Raw genomic sequence first — 22,123 nt, forward strand, 5'->3', positions numbered from 1 at the left:
TAGTCGTTAAGCAGTGTTTCGTGGAAAGTGAAAAACATTAGTGGTTAAGATTCTACGAACGGACTTAACAATTTAAGAACACTAGAACTAAATTACGATCGGTTTTAGAAAGTGGATGTATTTGCGGTTGACGTGGACAATGGAACGTTTTTAAATGCTTCCTAGAAAGTAAACAAAATTGTTTAGTTTAGAATATAGGGTTTTTCTAGCATGTAAGACAAAAATTAATTTTGGTATCTCCTGGAATTTTACAAGTAAAGATGGAAAATTTGTATACAACACTATTTGTTTTTAAGAAAGGAAAGTAGGGATGTAATGTCTAGAGAGAATGCTTGTGATTGACGAGAAGATATGGATGGAGAGAGAACAGAGTGTTTGAGTCTCAGATTGATGAAGGAAAAAGAGTTACTGTGTAATTAAGATCTGAAGAGAGCAGTCCAGTTCAGAAAGTAGTGATTCTGTGTGAAGTGGTTAAGTTGGTGGCCGTATAAGCAGATTTCTGTTGAGACGAAATCGTGATCGAGTCGAGAAGTAAAATCTCCTCGTGTCCGAATAGATTCCAGTTTCTGTCTGGAACGAGTAGCCGGTTTTTATCAATTTTGCACAAGATATCGAGATGAGAAAAAAATCTTGGAAGTACAGTGGAACCCCGATAAGTCGGCACTCGATAACTCGGAAGTCCGGCTAACCCGGACCGATTTTCATCAGACATAACAAAAATTTTTTCAGTTTGACTAAGTTTTTTTTACCAAGAAATGAACAAACTGTATACAACTGTACGTAATTTAGATCTATTGTCCATGTGTATTTCATATTTTCGCAATTATAATGGAGTTTAGCTGAAAGTAGACAGTGTTTTGTTAATTTTTACATATTCTCCGGTTAACCCGTATTTTCGATAACCCGGATCGGCCGCGGTCCCGATTAATCCGATTTATCGAGGTTCCACTGTATAAAGATAGAGTCACAGACTAAACTGAGGAGAGATTTCGAGCGAGTGCTGTTTGTCGGTGAAGCAGTTGGAAGAGAAGGAGAGTCGCAGCATCCGAAGGAGCACGTGTGGGGGAACCGAGGACAACACAATCCATGATAAGAAGTATAGAAGATAAAAAAGGTTAGTCAGATTATTTGTAAAAAGGAGAGAGTTGTTTTATATTACATACCATATTTGTTTTTAATTTAACAATCTTACATCATAATTCATTCATTCATAAATTCATAGAAGATATAAGTAATCTATTTAAAAATTAAAATTTGTTTTATTTTTATAATAATAAGAACAGTCTACCGAATCTTTTAAAGGAAAATTTGTTAAAAAAGGAAGATAGTAGAATTAAAGATTAAATTTTTAGATAAGAAATTTTTACAACAAAATTGAGTTTTAGCATACATTTGGAATCGTATATTTATGGTATAGCATATAAATAAATAATATTTGTAGAATTTACATGATTTTGAGTACATTTATTTTCATTGTTTTGTCCTGGATGAAGTGAGCAACGAGAAATACTAGAAGCCACAAACGAAAAGTAATACTTTAAAATCAATTAGCCCTGAGAATAAATTTTATTGGAAAGTTTTATTAAATTTTGGTTTTGTTTCCATGAGTAGTAATTAAATTAATTAATGAATTAATTAAATTAATAAGATGCTGATCAATTTCTTAACAGAGAGAAAATAGAGAGCATAATAGTATGTAATGTCTTTCAGATAATTTACTCTTTTTGGGGCCGTTCAAGTATTACTTGAATACTTCATAATATCACATACCATATTTTCGTTGATTTTAAATCGGCCTAAATGATAGAGTGTCCTAAGAAATAAATTGTATGAAGCCATGGATGAATTCTATATCCCCGATAAGATTGGTTAAGGCTACAATGCGTGAAGTTGTTTGCAAAGTCGAAATACAGGGCGAACAATCACAGGCGTTTGAAACACATGTTGGGCTGCGACAGGGAGATGCGCTGGCGTGTCTCCTTTTTAACATAGCTCTGGAAAAGGCGGTTAGAGATGCCCGAATAAACAACAGAGGAAATATTTTTAATAAACCATCCCAAATTTTACACACGCAGATGATGTGTACCTAGTTGCCCGCACAACACGCAAGCTAGAAGAAATGTATACCACCTTTTCAAATGTCTCAAAAAAAAAACTAAGATGATGGCATCAACACCCAACAATAGATCCAGAAACATCGGTCACCGATTCACGGTTGATAACTCTTTCAAGTGGTGGACAAATTCACATACTTATGCTCCCTGATAACCAAGGATAATGTCATGACGGAAGAAATCAAGCGAAGGATTAAACTAGCAAACAAATGCTATTTTGGACTGAGTAGACATATGAGAAGCAGAAACTTAAGCCAAAAAACAAAAATAACATATTCAAAACCCTTATACAACCAGTGTTGATATATGGATCGGACATGAACCATTTCCAAGGCAGATGAAAACCTTCTGCTTATATTTGAACGAAGGATCCTGAGAGGAATATTCGGTGGCATCTGTGAAAATGGTGTTTGAAGGAAGAGGTACAACTACGAGGTATACCACAGATATAAACATATATTTGGTGGTAAAGGCGTAGTATCTAGCAAGATCACAGCAGAACAACCCTCCTAGAAGAATCCTTATGTCACAACCTGTGGGAAGTAGAAATAGAGATAGGCCAAAACTCAGATGGAAGGATGGTGTAGATGAGGATGGTAGAAAACTGGCAACAGTTGGAAATGAGTACTGACTGGCGTAATAGACTTGGGAAGGTCGAGGCTCTTTCAGAGGGCTGTAGCACCATTGAGGATGATGATTTCATAATATCATTTTAATCAATTTATCATTTTCTTAACATTCCTATGTTATTATTAATTTATTATCAATCCTTTCCTCTAATAAAAAACTTACCTCGTGCGCTTGCGTCGCACGAAAAAGCACCAATCGAAAGAGGTAAAAGTTTAATAAGACCTCCGTACCAACATTATCCCAAGATAAATTTCTTGTTAATAAAAAGAACAAAACAAACTTAATAATAGACCTTCTAAAAACTGGCTCTATCAGAAGTAGGTTTTAATGTCGACCAGGCTGAATCAGATGCAGATACAGAGCATGCGTTCTGCGCTTGCTGCATCCTAATCCTATAATTCTGTGACTGTCATAGTAGGGGACATTGATTTAATCTCCGGCTCAGCTCTAGGATCCATCGCCCTTAGTGAAACACCAAATTAAAGATGATACTTTATTTCTCTAACTACACTTAAGACCTTAAATGTCTACTTAATGACGCTACTTTACTGACCGATTCGATTGATGGTTGAAATGATAATCATTTGATGAGGAGACTACATGTTGACTGGTTGAATTGACTCGAAGGAATCTAAAAGCACATCTTTACTGTTTGAGTTGACTCGACTGAATGATTCTAATGTATACTCTTTCTTTGCTGCAAGATGAATTGAGTCATAGCCCACGCGATTAACGAACAAAGGTTTTTATTTAGTCAGCACAATTAGTGTGCCCTAGTCAAAAATATTGTTTATGATTTGTAATAATCAACTACATTAAATAGCCCGCACATGTTTGCAATATAATAACAATTGCGTTAGTGTGATATACGGGGTGATAAAAATATTGTTTAATATCGAATATGAAAATTGAATGTTTGAGATTAAACACTTGTATTGCACATGGCAATAGGAAGGAAGCAATCCAATGAATTTTTTAACCTTCAAAAGGGTGTAAGTCAGATCAATTATACTGTTTTCAAAAAACAATAGCTGAAAACAACTTTTAATATATAATTTATGCTATTTCCTTGTGGCATTTTTATAATCAACTATTTTCAATGGGAAATAAGCCACAATTTCACCAAAAAAATGATTTTATTAACGTTTCGACGCCCAAGTCGGGTGTCGTTGTCAAAATACCTATAATACAACGACACCCGCCTTGGGCATCGAAACGTTAATAAAATCATTTTTTTGGTAAAATTGTGGCTTATTTCTCATTGAAAATAGTTGATTATATAATTTATGGATTAGGCCTAATGGCGATACCACGTAAAAAACTCTCCTCCAGGCTCTGCCTCAAGTGGTCGGGAAAAGGTCGATAATAAATTAATAATAAAAGAGCAATGTTAACAAAATGATAAATTATATGAATAAAAAATATATAATAGAAAACTAAGCCTAATGGTTCGTTTTTATCGTACCCTTAACTTAAGTTCGGAGCCCTATAAAGACCGATATTTCGACCTATATATTTTATATGAATAAAAAAATATATAATAGACAACTAAGCTTAATGGTTCGTTCTTATCGTATCCTTAACTTAATTTCGGAGCCCTATAAAGCCCAGAAAAATTAATGAAATTAAAAACAAATCAAGTAAAAATTATTAAAAAAACTAAGTTTTCAATCTAATAGCACATAAAACAACATCCAAAAATGTTACTCTACACTCTACATCCTACCAGATTGAAAACAATGGGAACCTTCTCTGGTACACCTCCGAGGCTTCTACAATTTGCAAGCCATAACGGATGTTGAGACTAAGATAAGGGAATTTTACAATTTATAATTGACGTCCCATCTGCTCAGTGCGTTAAAGTTCCAACGAGAATGGAAATCCAACATTTTTGGATGTTGTTTTATGTGCTATTATATTGAAAACTTAGTTTTTTGATAGCAGTTGCCGCTAGGGCATCCCTGCCATTTCGTTCGTTGCAATCCGTGACTGCACGTCGGGGTTTGTGCTAGTTGGGTCAGAGAGAGCAGCATATGTGCCTCCTGATGAGAGACTAATAAGTTTCGAAACCGGTAGAGGTGCTTGCTGCACTCTCTGATTGAACTGGAATAATGATGCGGCTGTAGTTTCGTGTTGCAACGAAATTGAAAATGGTTATTCATTTTTGATTAAAAATTATTCGTTGAAAAATCTTATATAATATTGCTCTGCTGTAAAATGACCAGAAAATAAGTCAAAAGGGCCAAAAGCAAATTTGTTTAAAACATTTTTAGTTATATTAGTTATTTTAGTTTTGTTTATAAACATTAATACACATAAAGTTGTAGACAATTTAATTTGCTACAAATAATTTCTGATAAAATTTTCTGTAGGGTTGTTAGTATATGAGATACAGCGCGGAAACCCTTTGTACTTTGGACCCATTTTCCAGGGTGGAGAGTATTCAAGAACCCGATCAACTTCGAAGCGTTGTAAAACGCAGAGAAATAACAGTTTTTCGTAAAATTAATAGAAAAAGAGTTATCATATTTGTAATAAATAAAAATTATGTTCGGTATCGGAAATTGGAAAAAAAAATTAGAAAAAATATTTTTCAGTCGAAGGATGTAAGTAATTAAAATACAGTGTTTATAGTATGGTATAGTTAGACCCAAACCCAGACATCCAAAGTGAAAGTTATCCTCCAACACCAAATTGTTCTATAGGGTCCACATAATGTTCAGAAAAAAGTCACACCATTTTGAGCGTCGGGTTTGGGGGGAAGAGGGGGAAAATCTGCAAAATCGTAGTTTTTTACGTTTTTCGTCAATATTTCTAAAACTAAGCGGTTTATCATGAACAACCCTCTACACAAAATTGTTTTACATTAAATTTGAAATAAAAAAGGCCCCATGCATAACCCTTCTAAAATGAACGGTTCCAAAGTTACGGAGGTAGTATAGTATAATTGGTCTAAAAAAAGGCCTAACCCAGACATCCAAAGTAAAAGTTTTCCTTCAACACCAAATTGTTCTATATGGTCCACATATTGTTCAGTAAAAAGTCACACCATTCTGAGCGTCCGGTTTGGGAGGGAGATGGGGGAGAAGTCGGTAAATTAGTAGTTTTTTTATGTTTTTCGTCAATATATCTAAAACTATGCTTTAGCGTAAGGAATGTTCTATAGAAAAATATTTTACATAAAATTTAAAACAAAAAAGGTTCTATACATAATTGTTATAAAATCAACGGTTCCAGAGTTACGGAGGGTGAAAAGTGGAGGTTTTCGATACTTTTTATATTTACCGATTTCTCCCCCCTCTCCCCTCCAAACCCGACGCTCAAAATGGTGTGACTTTTTCCTGAACATTATGTGGACCATATAGAACAATTTGGTGTTGGAGGATAACTTTCACTTTGGATGTCTGGGTTTTTGGTATAGTTATATCATAAACATTGCCCAAAAAATATAAAAAGTATCGAAACCCTCGACTTTTCACCCTCCGCAACTCTGGAACCGTTGATTTTATAACAATTATTATGTATAGAACATTTTTTGTTTTAAACTTCATGTAGAACATTTTTGTATATAATATTGTTTACGCTAAAGCATAGTTTTAGAAATATTGACGAAAAACGTAAAAAAACTACTAATTTACCGGCTTCTCTCCCATCTCCCTCCCAAACCGGACGCCCAAAATGGTGTAACTTTTTACTGAACAATATGTGGACCATATAGAACATTTTGGTGTTGGAGGAAAACTTTTACTTTGGATGTTTGGGTTAGGCCTTTTCTTGGACCAGTTATACTATACTACCTCCGTAACTTTGGAACCATTCATTTTAGAAAGATTATGCATAGGGCCTTTTTTATTTCAAATTTAATGTAGAACAGTTTTGTATAGAGGGTTGTTCATGCAAAACCACATAGTTTTAGAAATATTGGCGAAAAACTTAAAAAACTACGAATTTACCGATTTCTCCCCCCTCTCCCCCCCAAACCCGACGCTCAAAATGATGTGACTTTTTTCTGGACATTGTGTGGACCATATAGAACAATTTGGTGTTGAAGAATAACTTTCACTTTGGATGTCTGGGTTATGCCATCTTTTGGATCAACTATATTATACTATTAATGTATTAATTCCAAACAATATTTTTCGATTCCATTGTCTACGTAAAACAAAACCTGTATATTTGCGCTGATAATAGCGATTAGTCAGACTTTAGCGATATTTCTGCGACGAAGCTTCCTGTATAAACGAGGAATATCATATAAAACTAAAAAAAAAGTGGCCGCCGAACACACCTTAGTGTTAACATCAGACACAAAAATAGATCTCTATATTTAGTTAATAATTATGCTGATTGCTATTTGTGAAATATTAACCTATTTTTTAATTGTTCATTTATCTTTTTTGTTTTTATATTTCAAGGAATAAATTGTACCGTAGCAGAATATCAGTCAGTAATTTTGTTATACAGGGTGTCCCAAAAATAGCGGAACGGTCGAATATTTCGCGAAATGAACATCGGATCGAAAAACTGAAAAATACTTGTTAAATAATTTTTAAAAATCTATCGAATGACACCAAACACCACCCTCACTCTACACCCTGGAGGTGGGGTGGGGGGTAACTTTAAAATCTTAAATGGAAACCCCCAGTATTTATTGCAGATTTTGATTCCTTACGTAAAAGTAAGCAACTTTTATTCGAGAAATTTTTTGGAATTGTGGCTAGATGGCGCTATAATCGGAAAAAATGATTTATCGTGATACCATAGGTAAATTATAGAAACGGTCTAATATCTCGAGAAATACACTTCCAAATGAAAAACCGAAAAACACGTGTCTAATATTTTTCAAAAACCTATCGAATGAAACCAAACATGACCCTCCACCCCACCCCCACCTTCAGGGGGTGGGGGTAAACTTTAAAATCTTAAATAGGAAACCCCATTTTTTATTTAAGGTATTAAGTTATTAATATAAATATAAATTTATTTAAGGTATTAACTCTTCAATGTTCATTAGATTTTTAATGTATTTTGTTTTGTGAAAATTTGCTATCATTTTTTATCGGAACGGAAGAGTTATCATATTCGTAATAAATACAAATACGATTATTTGAAATTCGAGATTGCAATGGTGATATTTTTGGGGGTAGGTACTAAAATGGGTTGGGGGGGGGGGGAGAGTTCTAACCATGTCAACTATAGCCTATAGCTTTTATGAGAAAACGGAGGAGGTGGAGGTTTAGTTAAAATTGCAACAACAAGACTTGGTATTCATTGTTATGTTTGATTGAAAACTTATTTGAGGTCAGTTTTGTGAATAGTCCTGGATACCAAAACCACTCACGTAAATTTTATTAATGCAACAGACCCTGTAGGACTCTGTGGATAAAGTGATTTGAAGATAACAGTTACCGGGTATAATGTTGCGCCACTGGATCATCAAATTGTTCCATTTCTATAGTTTACGATTCAGTTTTTTAAACTATAAAGGTATGTATAGATATGCGCGCCGCGCACTTGGCGACGTGTGTACGCCGTGCGTTCTTGGCACCGACAGAAGTTGGATCGTATGCGCACCGTTTGTTTACCACTTGAAAACACGTACTAACGCGTACTAATCTAATGAACCCGCCACGAACGCGTACCGCACACACGGCGCGAAGTGTTCGGCGCGCATATCTATACGTACCTTAACACTAAATTGTTCGTAAATATCACATAATTGCTTTTATTTACACACTAATTAGTAAAACTAGTATTAAGAAAAAAAACACGTAGATAACAGAAATATCTACCTAACCAAATGATAAAGCAATGTTTACTCGTTCGCTGACTAATTAGGAATCGATTTTTCTATTAAAACTAGCTAATAGTTAGGAAAGTTTCAATTCCATTAGGAAAAATTGTGAGAAAAACAAAATTTATATATTTTTAAAGCAAGAAACCCTTAAAACCTAGAAACTTTAAATATAAATTATATTTAATAAAACCCCATTCATTAATGTGATGATTTCTTTAAAAATATATAAATTTTGTTTTTAAAGTTTATTGAGAAAAAACGTTTTTAAAGTTTAGTGTCGTATTTTGAATTAAGGGAACCACTTATTGTGTTTGATATTCGATATGCTAGTAAAAGATGCGTATATCAGAAATGATATTCTCTTATTATATTGAAAAAGACACCTAGCTGATTAAACCTAAATTTAAGATGGAGGTGCGATCACTTACTTGGTTTTACCTGTAAATCTAAATTGTAAATCAATTACCCTAAGGTACTAGTACACTTTATAAGACCAAAAATTGGCATTTTTTCAAGATTTTTTTTCAGAACCTTTATTAAAAATGAACATAAAACTTTTTACGTATTAATATCTAATTATTAGAGAATACAAAAAATATATCTTTTTTCATTTATGCACGTACACTAATATTGTAGAGGGCGCCAAAGTCGAGGCCTCGAAAAAAAGTAGTTCCGATGGCGGACAGTTAATCTCAGGATTGGGATCTCTGAAACAAAAAAATCGTACTGCATTTGAAAAAGGAAGGTTTCTTACGTGACAATTTACCACCGTTAGTAAAAAATTCCGCAAAAAAAGATTTTACGGAAATTTGAAAAATTTTTGTGAAAAAATCGTCTGTTTTTCTTCAATTTTTCATGGTTAAAAAATATTTATTTTTTATGTTTTGGTCATATTGTGGTAAATTGTCACGTAAGAAACCTTCCTTTTTCAAATGCAGTACGATTTTTTTGTTTCAGATATCCCAATCTTGAGATTAACTGTCCGCCATCATTTTTCGAGGCCTTGACTTTTGCGCCCTCTACAATATTAATGTAAGTGCATAAATGAAAAATGATATATTTTTTGTACTCTCTAAGAGCTAGATATTAATATGTAAAAAGTTTTATGTTCATTTTTGATAAAGGTTCTAAGACAAAAATTCTTGAAAAAAATGATTATTTTTGGTCTTCTAAAGTGTACTAGTACCTTAAAATAACACTTTTAAAATAAAAATAATAAATCAGATAATATAATATTTTGTAGTTTTGTGATCGGGATATGAAGCTTTAACTAAGGTAATATCAATGTTTTTAAGGTATTAGTAGATAATTATAACATTTAACTGGTTTTCCCTGAACATTTCATTAAAGCTGTTTGTAGTTATATAGATATTAAAACCTTTTTATATACTTGGCTTGGTTGGTGTCACGGACTCCGCAAATTTTGTAATCCATTTTAAAAATAGTTCTAGGCTACCTAGACACCTGAAATTTTCAGGATAGCTTAGAACTAGCTAACAATGCAATATTTAACTGCTATTATACAGGGTGATTAATTGTGAAGTGGGGTGAAGCTCCGTAGATCCGTTATAGTAATGTATAGCGATAAAACTTAATAACAAAAATTGTAGCGAACTTTGAGCTTCACATTACAAAATTAGTTATAATGTTACAGGGTGTTCTATAACATAGTGGCAGACCAAACCTGTTTTTTAAATAGAACACCCTGTATTTTATTTTATATTCGAAATCTTCGTAACTTTTTGATTACAAAAATATAAAGGTTTTTTCTTTATATTGAATACAGGGTGAGTCAAAACGCAAGTAAATTATTTTCTCAGTAATTTTAAATAGAACACCCTGTATTTTATATCATTATCGAAAAGTACCATTACCATACTATAATTTTTGTATAACATTCCCTATGTGTAAATTTATTAGTTTTCGAGATATTTTCATTTTTCAGAGCAAAATTATTAATAATTACGGGTCTAAATCTTTCCAAATTTTAAGTAAGCCATGACTGAATAATTGTCTAAGGGCCGGTTGTTCGAACGCTAATCAACAATGATCACTATCAAATATTTAATTACTCTCAAAACTGTCAATGTCAACTTTGGTTGGGTTGCTAAAAACATAATTGATTACAATTCTGAGACTATAATCAATTAATATAACAATAATTATTAACATAATTGATAATAAATCTCATAATTTTAATTAATTATGTTTTCAGCAACCCAAACAAAGTTGACACTGACAGTTTGGTGACAGTAATTAAATATTTGATAATGATAATTGTTGATTAGCGTTTGAACAACCGGCCCTTAAACTTACAATTTACGATTACTGATTATCAATCTGTAATCAAAGTTGGCTGCAATTTTTGTTATTAACTTTTATTACTATCTATTACTTATAACGGACCTACAAAGCTTTACCCCACTGACCAATCACAATGTATGGATAAATCGATTTTTTTTTTAATTTCAAACTATTTTAAAAATGTGACTAATGCAATGATATTTTAAAGTACGTTAATAAATCGATATCTACAAATTGATGGTGCCTCAGTGGCATTAGACTGCAGATTGGGAGGTCCCCAGTTGGAACCCGGCTGTTGCGTATCTTTTTTTAATTGCTTTAATAAATGATTAAAAGTTTATATACTTAAAATTATATATACCATTTTAAACAACCGTGGTATTATAAAAAAATACTATTTTATACTAGTGTAATTTTTGGAATCATAATTATAAATAACAACTAATACACCTACTAAAAATTCATATTTTATAAGTTAATTATTCTTTCCAAACATGTTGTGTCCTACATATGTACATGTACAATAACAAAACCGTGATATTATAAAAAGTACTTTATCCACTCTATGCCATATTATGTATAAGTTTTTAGTTTGTGAAAACTGTCATTATAGATAGCAGTGCGTGAAGAGTTTAAAGTGTGCGTGAAGCAATGAACTGTGAATACGGATTGACAGTTCATTGGCGTGAAGTAACAATGTATTTTAAATGGGATTTACTTTTTCGCACACTTTCAATGGGTTTTTTGGCACACTTTCATATAATCAAATATCCTTAACTTTCGCGTTGTCATGGTGATGACAATATGAGCAATGACTTACAACAAAATTTTTGACAGTTTTATGGTTTGAAAGTAGTTAGGATTTTTAAATGTCAAAGTACTAAAAATTGTAGAATAGAAATGAATTCCAGTGACGAAGAGTTACAGTTTTTATATTTGTTTATCGTAGATAAAATATTGTATGAAACTGTGCGTGAAGTACTTTTTGCGAACTTACGCGATGTATAGCACTCGCTCCGTTGTCGCTCGTGCTCTAAATATCGCGTGCGTTCGCAAAAAGCATACTTCACGAACTGTTTCATAAATATATAACTATTTTTATTAGAGTGTAATTTTTGAAATTTTAAGCATTGTATCGTTAAATCGTTTATCATTAAATTATTTTATATTCTTTCCTATAAATAATACAAAGGTTTTATTATAAAAAAGTTCTTTTTTATAAAAGTGTAATTATTATTTATATAAATTATAGGCAGTTTTATACAAAATACAAATTTATTTCGAACGTGTTATAGATACACGACAATATAATTACTTTGCGGATTCCTCGTCCGATTCGTCACTGAAAGCTGGCCTTGACAAGATCTCGTCAGATGCCAATGGTATCAGAGGAATACTTGCCTGCCAAGGTAAAACAAGTATATGTGAAAAAAATCGATTTTTTAATTTGCCGCCAAAACTGGGTAATTTTTTCCGCCCTTTCTTATGCAATTTTTAGTTTATTTCTATCTCATTTAGTTTTCAAAATGTGACACTGGTAAAACAGTATATGAGTACGTGTACTTGCGTCTCTGCTATGGTAAAACAGTATATTCGACAAACTCTACAAAGGCAGAATAGTATACATCATCATACACTGCTTATCCCTGGTATTATGTTATATCTATTTTTTGAAACTCTACTGGTAAAACAGGATATATGTGGTATATGCTGTTATACGGTAACATATTTCATAAAAACGGTGTCCCAATTACAATGGTAAAATAGTATAAACATTTCATATACTCTTTTACCATAGTATGACCAATGGGAATTTTTATCTCCCCCGACGGTATATACGTATAAAGTCTTTTATATACTATTTGGGTATACTGGAAAAATGGTAAAACAGTATATGTCATTTTACAAGCATATTTGAAAGTACTATACATATTTGCTATTATAATAATTATTATAATAACATGCTTTTTTTATATTCCAAATTTCACTTGTCTAACTTTATAAATGACAAAACGGCACAACAAAAAAACAAAAAGTCATTTATCTCAAAACTCACTTTTTTCACATATACTGTTTTACTTTTGCAGGCAAGAATATATCACCTGTTGTATTCCTCCGGTATTACCCACGGTTCTTAGACATTACTACGGTTGCCTAAATCGACTAACCAATGAACAGTAAGGGTGAAATTACGTCACGAGAGTTTACTGTCATTTGAATCGTAATATGATTTTTTTCGAATCCTGAGAAAACCAAGTATTTTAGAAAAATTTAAACGCAGGATGCAAGATTACATTATTACCGAGGGCGGAAAGCCCCTTAGAATAAACAAGCAGATTCTATTGAATGAAATATTTTAAATTAAATATCACACTTCTCTTTTATTTTCAGCCCTGTAACTTATTAAAATAAACATTATAGAAGTTTTCAGGGACTTACAGCCCTCGGTAATAATGTAGTCTTTCATTCTGAGTTTAAATTTTTCAAAAATATTTATTAGTTTTCTCAGGATTCGAAAAAAATGAATACAATTAAAACACATTGAGAATTTTGACATGCGTCAAAATTTTGCATTAACTCAATGTAAAATTCTGAACTGTTGAATTCCAGCTTCCCTAATAATTATTGTACATCAAAAGACATTAGAAACTATTTGTAGAGGATTGAAATCTGTATTGGAAATAACTGTTAAAATTGGTCTTCGTAATTAAACATATTCCAAAATTTTGTAAAAATGTAATACATTTTAGTTTTCAGCCCAAACTTAGGCCACACACAATGCAATAATGTTCACATTTTTGAACTGTCAATATTTTTATTTTATCATCTATTGTTTAAAAACAATACAGTTGATAACATACCCTCAGTTGCGGAGAAAGGATTACTAATAAAGATTTTTTTATTCAGTCAATGGTGTGACCACTGTCAGTTCAATAGTAACGTGTGGCCTTACTTTTACACGCATACCTATTGTGGCAAATGTATCATATTTTTCAAAATTTTGGAATGCATTTAAATCGTAAACCAATTTTAACTTTTGATTTTAATACAGATTTTAATTCTCTACAAGTATTCTCTCATGACTTTTGATGTAAAATAATTAGGGAAGCAGGAATTCAACAAATCAGAATTTTACATTGAGTTTCCTATGGCCCTTTTTACGATTCACCACCCGGTATAAGATAAAATGTGTACTATTTGTCTAATTATTTCATAATAACACAAATAATACACATATACACAATAACACACATTCAATGATCGAAAATCATTTAAAAATATGGGAATGTAAACTCTTGTGACGTAAAGTCAAAAATATAAGTCTCCCTACCACCGTCGGACAAGACAACCGTAATAAAGTCTAATAACCGTGGGTATTACCCCCTTATCAAATCTTCTTCTTCATCTTACGGTGCCTATCCGTTCCAGATGTTGGTGATCAGCACGGCTATCCAAACTTTGCTTGTTGCTATTCTGAATAGTCCGGTTGTCGCTATGTATTAAACCACTTTTTCAGGTTTTGAAGCCAAGATATTCTTCTTGTCCTTAGTCTTCTCTTTCCAAATACCCTGCCCTGAAGAATTAGTTGCAGCAAGCCATATATCTGTTCATTCCTCATAACATGGCCAAGATATTCTAGTTTGCGCTCTTTAATTGTGTTAATAATCTCGCATTCCTTGCCTATTTTACATAGAACGTCAACATTAGTCACACGATCCACCCACGAAATTCTTAACATGCGTCTGTAACACCACATCTCGAATGCCTCGATTTATCTCAAAGAAGCTTCGGAAAGTCTCCAGGCCTCTACTCCGTATAATATCAAATATCTGTTGCTATGCTAGTTGGCGAAGTTCTATCATAAAGTTACTTAAGTTGTTATCAACTAACATAAGCATGCTTATGTTAGTTGATAACTCAGCTTATTTTTTCTTGTTGACTGCCGGGCAGTATCAATAAGGAAATGAAGTTTCTTGACATGTCATAATTAAAATAGATTCTGTTTGTCTCTCCTTTCACGAATCTCATCTTTTTATCTTTAACCACATTATTTTGCGCCGTTTTGGTCTTTTGTTCGGTTTTTAATGTATGATTCTATACATCCTTTTTTATCATTGACCTTGATATTTTTAGTTTCCCTTGTATGTTAAAAAACCAGAAAAGTAATCTGGCATGCCATAGATAGACCAGATTTCTATTAAATGGTTTAAATGCTACTATGTATAGAGTCAACTTCCATACAGGAAAGTCCCGACTCTAAAAATTTATGTTTAACAACATTTTTTAAAGGATACATTTTAACCAATAACAACCCATAAGAGTTAGGCTGCAAAATGTTAATTACGATACTGTCCTCAGCAGGTGTACGAAAATACGCTTATTTCACTTACATATTCTGGGACACATTTTGATAAGTAGTGGAGTATAATTCTTTCTATTTTAGAACTTCCTCGTCTACCGTTAATTTCTGACTAGACAAGACTAATGTATGTTTGGTAATGAGGCTTCATATGCACACAAACTGTAAACCCATAATTTTCGGGAATAATATATTTGTCCAGTCAATCTAGAATCTGCAGTACAGCCTGTAGATCAATAGTGATTGAAACAAAATTCGGTTGTTAATTAGAGCTTTTCTTATCATTTCGTTTTTCGAGATTCTTTCGAGATTCATACATTTTTTCTGTTGTTCTCTGTTCTCTGTATAGTCCATTAAAATGTTACATTTAGGTTGCATTTCTTAGAGGAGTCAATTTTAGTTTTTTAATGTGTAGGGGGGTTCAGTAGAAGCTTAAGTTCAAGTTTTTGGGGTCGCCACCCTTGTCCCCCGGCCGCCATATTGGAAAAAGGGGTGCAAAGGGTTTTCGCGCTGTATCTTCTAAACCAGCAATCCTACAGAAAATTTAATTACACATAAAATGTAGGAAATTAAATTTTCTAAAATTTTATATATATTACTATTTATCGTCAAGTGACCAACAAAAAAGTTATAAACAAAAATAAGAGAAAATTTTGTAAGAAATTTCCTTTTGGAGGTTATAACTTTTTTTCCGTTCATTTCACAATAAAATAACATCATAGCGATTTTGTAGAGGATTTTTCAATGAACAAGTTTCGCTATAAAGTTGCTTAATTTTATTTATTATATAGGTTTTACAGCGCTCCAATCTTGACCAGTTTCTCGAATTCTCATAGGAATACAATAAAAAAAAATACTTTTCAATCTACATATATCTTAGTCGAGCAGCAGCAATCTTTATGCCGACCACGAAAATCAAATTTAAGGTGAATGACCAATTTTGGTCTATTTTTATGTTTTCGAGGTCGCTGAATCCGAACATGAAGTTTATTTTTATCTAGATTTGGTGGAACATGTTCAAAAATCAAATTTTATACAAAAATGCCGAAAATCAATTTTGATGAATAATTCATGAAGAAGTTTTTTGGAAAATTTTAAGTCAAAATATACAATAGGAAAAAAGTTATGTTACTTCATAAACAAGCGGCACACCCCAAAAAACGCTTATATCTCGAGATCCTGACCACGGTGTGGTGAATGGCTAATTTTGATCATACTTTATTATTTTGATAACAAAAATTCATTTTTTGCTCTTCTTAAGAATTTTGCAATATGCGGTTACGTCATTCTTCTTCTGAACCGGCGAATTTGTCCTCAAACGACTTCTTGGGCCTTTTCTATATATGCTTAAGGTTATAAGTTTTGTAGTGGGGAGAAAGGTCAAAAACAGATTAATAATAGCATAGGAATGTTAAAATCATAATAAATTGTATGAATAAAAAATATATATAGATAGAAAAGTAAGCCTAACTTTTGTTTTTATTATATCCCTATGAGTATTCGAGGATCTGGTCAAGTTTGGAGCGCTGTAACACCTATATAAATAAATAAAATTAAACAAATTTATAGTGGAAATTGTTCGCTGAAAAACCCTCTACAAAATTGCTATAATGTTATTTTATTTTAAAATGAACTGAAAAAAAGTTATAAACTCCAAAAGGAATCTTGTTAAAAAATTTTTACATATTTTTGTTTATATCTTTTTTGTTGGTCACTTGACGATAAAAAGTAATAAAAATAAAATTGTAGAAAATTTAATTTGCTACATTTTATGTTTAATTAGATTTTCCGTAGGGTTGATAGTTTACGAGATATAGCGCGAAATCCCTTTGCACACCATTTCCAATGTGGCGGCCGGGGGACAAGGGTGGCGACCCCAAAAACTTGAACTTAAGCTTCTACTGATCCCCCTACACATTAAAGAAATAAAATTGACTCCTCTAACAAATGCAAGGTACGGCTTAAAAAATGCAACATTTTAATGGAGTAGTAACTGTTTTCTAAATCCGATTTTTCAGTTGAATTAGCCCTATCATATTTCTTACAAACTAAACATTTATCTTTTTTTTAAGGACAAAAAAGCTTAAATTATAGTCGATGGATTCGACCGTTACTTGATGGAAGTTCATTTTATCTAACAATAAAACACGAAAACGTTTGTTTTCTATACTTCCACAAAATTTATTATATCTAAGTGACTACAGCTGTTTCGGCGGAGTGCCTTTCTCAAGTAATATAGTTTACAATTTGTTTGTCTTTTTAATCTTCAACTGAAGAGGTTGAGGAGTGGGGAGCTGTTTGTCTCGAGTTGGTCATTCAGAATTATATCTGTATTTTTCAGTTTATTAATTTCCATAGATTCTAAAAAAGATAGCTTAAGGCCTTTATTTTGAATATGTAGAATTTGAAACTCTTCATTGAAAGAATGATTATGATCTAGAAGGTGAAGTGCGTATGTAGAAGTGTCTGTTTTTCTATTGTTGAATGCCCTTTTGTGTTCTGCTATCCGTTTGTCAAAAGTTCTGCCAGTTTGACCGATGTACGTTTTCGGACAGTCACCACAAGTTAGTTTGTACACACCACTCTGTAGTTGCTTTCTCTTTCGGCTTTTATTGTTCTTAATATATTTGCTTAAGTTGTTGTTAGTTCTGAAAGCTGGTGTTATTCCTTTCTTTTTTATGTATCTGGCTATTGTTGTTGTTATCTTGCCAGTATATGTGAGAGAGCAGAAGGTACTGGGTTCTTTCTGTGGTGGTGGATACACTAATTTCAGGGCTTTCTTATGGAGTTTTTGGTTTAAAATTTTGTTAACTGTTTGTTCGTTATAGCCGTTGTTTACTGCTATTTGTTTAATGATGTTTAGTTCTATTTCGAAGTTATTTTTTGTCATGGGAATTTCTGTCAGTCTATGTATCATGCTATGGTAGGCTGCTAATTTGTGTTGTGTAGGATGGGATGATGAATTGTGTATAGTTGTGTCAGTATGGGTAGGTTTATGATATATGGAGAACTCATGTTTGTTGTGTAGTCTGGAAATCGTTACATCTAGAAAGTTTATAGAGTTATTCTGTTCTGTTTCTACTGTAAACTCAATATTATTATGAAGTGAATTAATATATGATAGAAATTGGTCAAGTTGTCTGTTAGTTCCTGTAAAGCATACTAGTATATCATCCACGTATCTCCACCAATATAAGAACTGTTTAAATACGGGATGTTTAGAAATTGTTGTTTCAAGTTGGTTCATAAATATATCTGATAGCAATGGGCTTAGAGGATTACCCATAATAAGTCCTGCACTGTTGTTTGTGTATATTTGATTATTGAATTCAAAATAGTCTTGATTTATGCAAATTTCAAGAAGGTGTAAAATTTCAGATGCAATGATCGGATTTGTACTATTATGGTCTAAAAGATTCTTAACTAAAACAAAAGTTTCTGTAGGAGGAACACTAGGAAAAAGATTTTTTACGTCAAATGAAATTAGTCTGGAGTTTTTGGGCAATTGAAAATGTTGTATTTTATTAACTAGTTCTAGTGTATTTTTTACGGTGAATTTAGGTGAAAATTTAGTGTATTCTGTAATAATATCTGACAGTTTTTTTGAAATTTTATATGACGGAGCTGTATAAAAAGAAACTACAGGTCTTATTGGGTGGTACTTCAATAGATTTATAAACTTAACAGATACTAAATTCAATAATAGTGAAATAGAACTTTTAGAGAAAGGATTCAAACACAACTTGCCTCAACAAAATAATCAAAAAAATTTAGAGTATTTAGGTGTAGAATGTGAAGTAGCGTTAAACAAAACTGCCAAAAACATAGAAAAAAGCATCATTGCAAAATCTATTACTGATGTATGTAGTGAAACTAATAATTCCTGTTTCAAAGAAAACCAAATAGCCGTTTCAATTAAAAATAAATCAATAAAACATGACATAATATTTACAAAAGCAGACAAAGGTAACACTACTATTGCTATCGACAAACGAGACTATAATAACAAAACAATAGAATTTTTAACTAACCAAAACAGTATAAAACTAAACAAAGACCCCACAGAAAAATACCGAAAACAAATTAAACTAGCCATTGAAAATTCAAAATCAATACTAAATCCAACAGAACAGAAATACCTTAATATTATGAACCCACAACCTCCTAAATTATACTCTTTTATTAAACTACACAAACCTGACCACCCAATAAGACCTGTAGTTTCTTTTTATACAGCTCCGTCATATAAAATTTCAAAAAAACTGTCAGATATTATTACAGAATACACTAAATTTTCACCTAAATTCACCGTAAAAAATACACTAGAACTAGTTAATAAAATACAACATTTTCAATTGCCCAAAAACTCCAGACTAATTTCATTTGACGTAAAAAATCTTTTTCCTAGTGTTCCTCCTACAGAAACTTTTGTTTTAGTTAAGAATCTTTTAGACCATAATAGTACAAATCCGATCATTGCATCTGAAATTTTACACCTTCTTGAAATTTGCATAAATCAAGACTATTTTGAATTCAATAATCAAATATACACAAACAACAGTGCAGGACTTATTATGGGTAATCCTCTAAGCCCATTGCTATCAGATATATTTATGAACCAACTTGAAACAACAATTTCTAAACATCCCGTATTTAAACAGTTCTTATATTGGTGGAGATACGTGGATGATATACTAGTATGCTTTACAGGAACTAACAGACAACTTGACCAATTTCTATCATATATTAATTCACTTCATAATAATATTGAGTTTACAGTAGAAACAGAACAGAATAACTCTATAAACTTTCTAGATGTAACGATTTCCAGACTACACAACAAACATGAGTTCTCCATATATCATAAACCTACCCATACTGACACAACTATACACAATTCATCATCCCATCCTACACAACACAAATTAGCAGCCTACCATAGCATGATACATAGACTGACAGAAATTCCCATGACAAAAAATAACTTCGAAATAGAACTAAACATCATTAAACAAATAGCAGTAAACAACGGCTATAACGAACAAACAGTTAACAAAATTTTAAACCAAAAACTCCATAAGAAAGCCCTGAAATTAGTGTATCCACCACCACAGAAAGAACCCAGTACCTTCTGCTCTCTCACATATACTGGCAAGATAACAACAACAATAGCCAGATACATAAAAAAGAAAGGAATAACACCAGCTTTCAGAACTAACAACAACTTAAGCAAATATATTAAGAACAATAAAAGCCGAAAGAGAAAGCAACTACAGAGTGGTGTGTACAAACTAACTTGTGGTGACTGTCCGAAAACGTACATCGGTCAAACTGGCAGAACTTTTGACAAACGGATAGCAGAACACAAAAGGGCATTCAACAATAGAAAAACAGACACTTCTACATACGCACTTCACCTTCTAGATCATAATCATTCTTTCAATGAAGAGTTTCAAATTCTACATATTCAAAATAAAGGCCTTAAGCTATCTTTTTTAGAATCTATGGAAATTAATAAACTGAAAAATACAGATATAATTCTGAATGACCAACTCGAGACAAACAGCTCCCCACTCCTCAACCTCTTCAGTTGAAGATTAAAAAGGCAAACAAATTGTAAACTATATTACTTGAGAAAGGCACTCCGCCGAAACAGCTGTAGTCACTTAGATATAATAAATTTTGTGGAAGTATAGAAAACAAACGTTTTCGTGTTTTATTGTTAGATAAATTATAGTCGTTAGAAAATATACTTCGGTCTGTAATTCGCTAACACCTTCCGGTTTCTTCTGCCGACAGTCATTTATATAAGTTTATACATTTTTCTTATACTCAAATTTTTGTCCAAATATCTACGCTTCGAAATTTGGCGATTATAATGTGGGCTCATGGTTGGAAAAGGCTCAGTGTGAGCCTTCACAATTTTTCTATTTTCATTGCTTGTTTTATTTGGCAGTATATGCTTGCTTTTTTTGTCCGTGTCTGCATAACAACATAGAATATCAATTTTTCTTACAACATTTCGTATTAACGACGTTGATATACAAAGAAGAAAAATTTTAATAAAATATACGCGTAAAATGTATTAAAAGACACTCATCACATTTTTACTGAATAAGGTATACAGCAGTAGAAATATATATTGTTGTCTGGCAAAATAATATACGTGCGCTTATTTGGTTTTACATGCAACAGAACTTTAATTTTATGGAAGTAAGTAGCGATATACTGTTTTATTTGAAAATAAAAAGTTGGTTAGGTGTAACTTATTTGTTTATTACACAAATTATCTGCTGAATGGTAAGTCGTATCATTTATTGGGTTTTACCTGTATGGAGAGCGTAAAAAGCTGAGAATTTTGTATACTTATCTCAATATTTTAAAATTTGTCATTTATCTGGTTTTCGCAGTATACTGACGATTTAGTAGACAATATTTTGTATTTTGACAACGAAACCCGATTTAATCTTCGAAACGTTAATAACATTATTTTTTCAATTTAATTGTGGCTTATTTTTTATCTAAATAGTTAATCAAGTTCATTTTTATTAATGTATTATAAAAAAATTAATTTGTTTAAACAAAGATTTTTTTAAATAATTATACAGCTTTCAAATTAGTCCAGAAAGCCACTGCGCATCCGCTAGGGAAAATATTCTAATTCGGATTTCTTGCACAATCTTACTCAAAAAGGACTCGTTTTAACAAATTTGCATGATGCCAGGACCAAAAGGTGGTTAAAAAATTTTTTGAACGTTTTTTTTTGTTTTTTTCCTAAAATTATTTTTTTTTCATGGAAAAAAGTTTTTTAGGTTTATTGGATCATTCCAAACAGAAAAGGTCTTTAGTGACTTTTCTCTAAAAATGATAGTTTTTGACATATAAGCGAATAAAAATTGAAAAATTGCGAAATCGGCC

At 32.0% G+C, this 22,123-nt stretch overlaps 1 protein-coding gene across 1 annotated transcript in view; it reads right to left on the reverse strand.

The window, feature by feature from the left end:
- The window catches only part of LOC114349368 (transmembrane protein 184B), a 40,780-nt gene that overhangs the window by 6,193 nt on the left and 12,464 nt on the right, over window positions 1-22,123 (reverse strand). The window lies entirely within an intron of this gene.

Source organism: Diabrotica virgifera, chromosome 4 (genome assembly GCF_917563875.1).
Source record: "Diabrotica virgifera virgifera chromosome 4, PGI_DIABVI_V3a".
NCBI lineage: Eukaryota > Metazoa > Arthropoda > Insecta > Coleoptera > Chrysomelidae > Diabrotica > Diabrotica virgifera.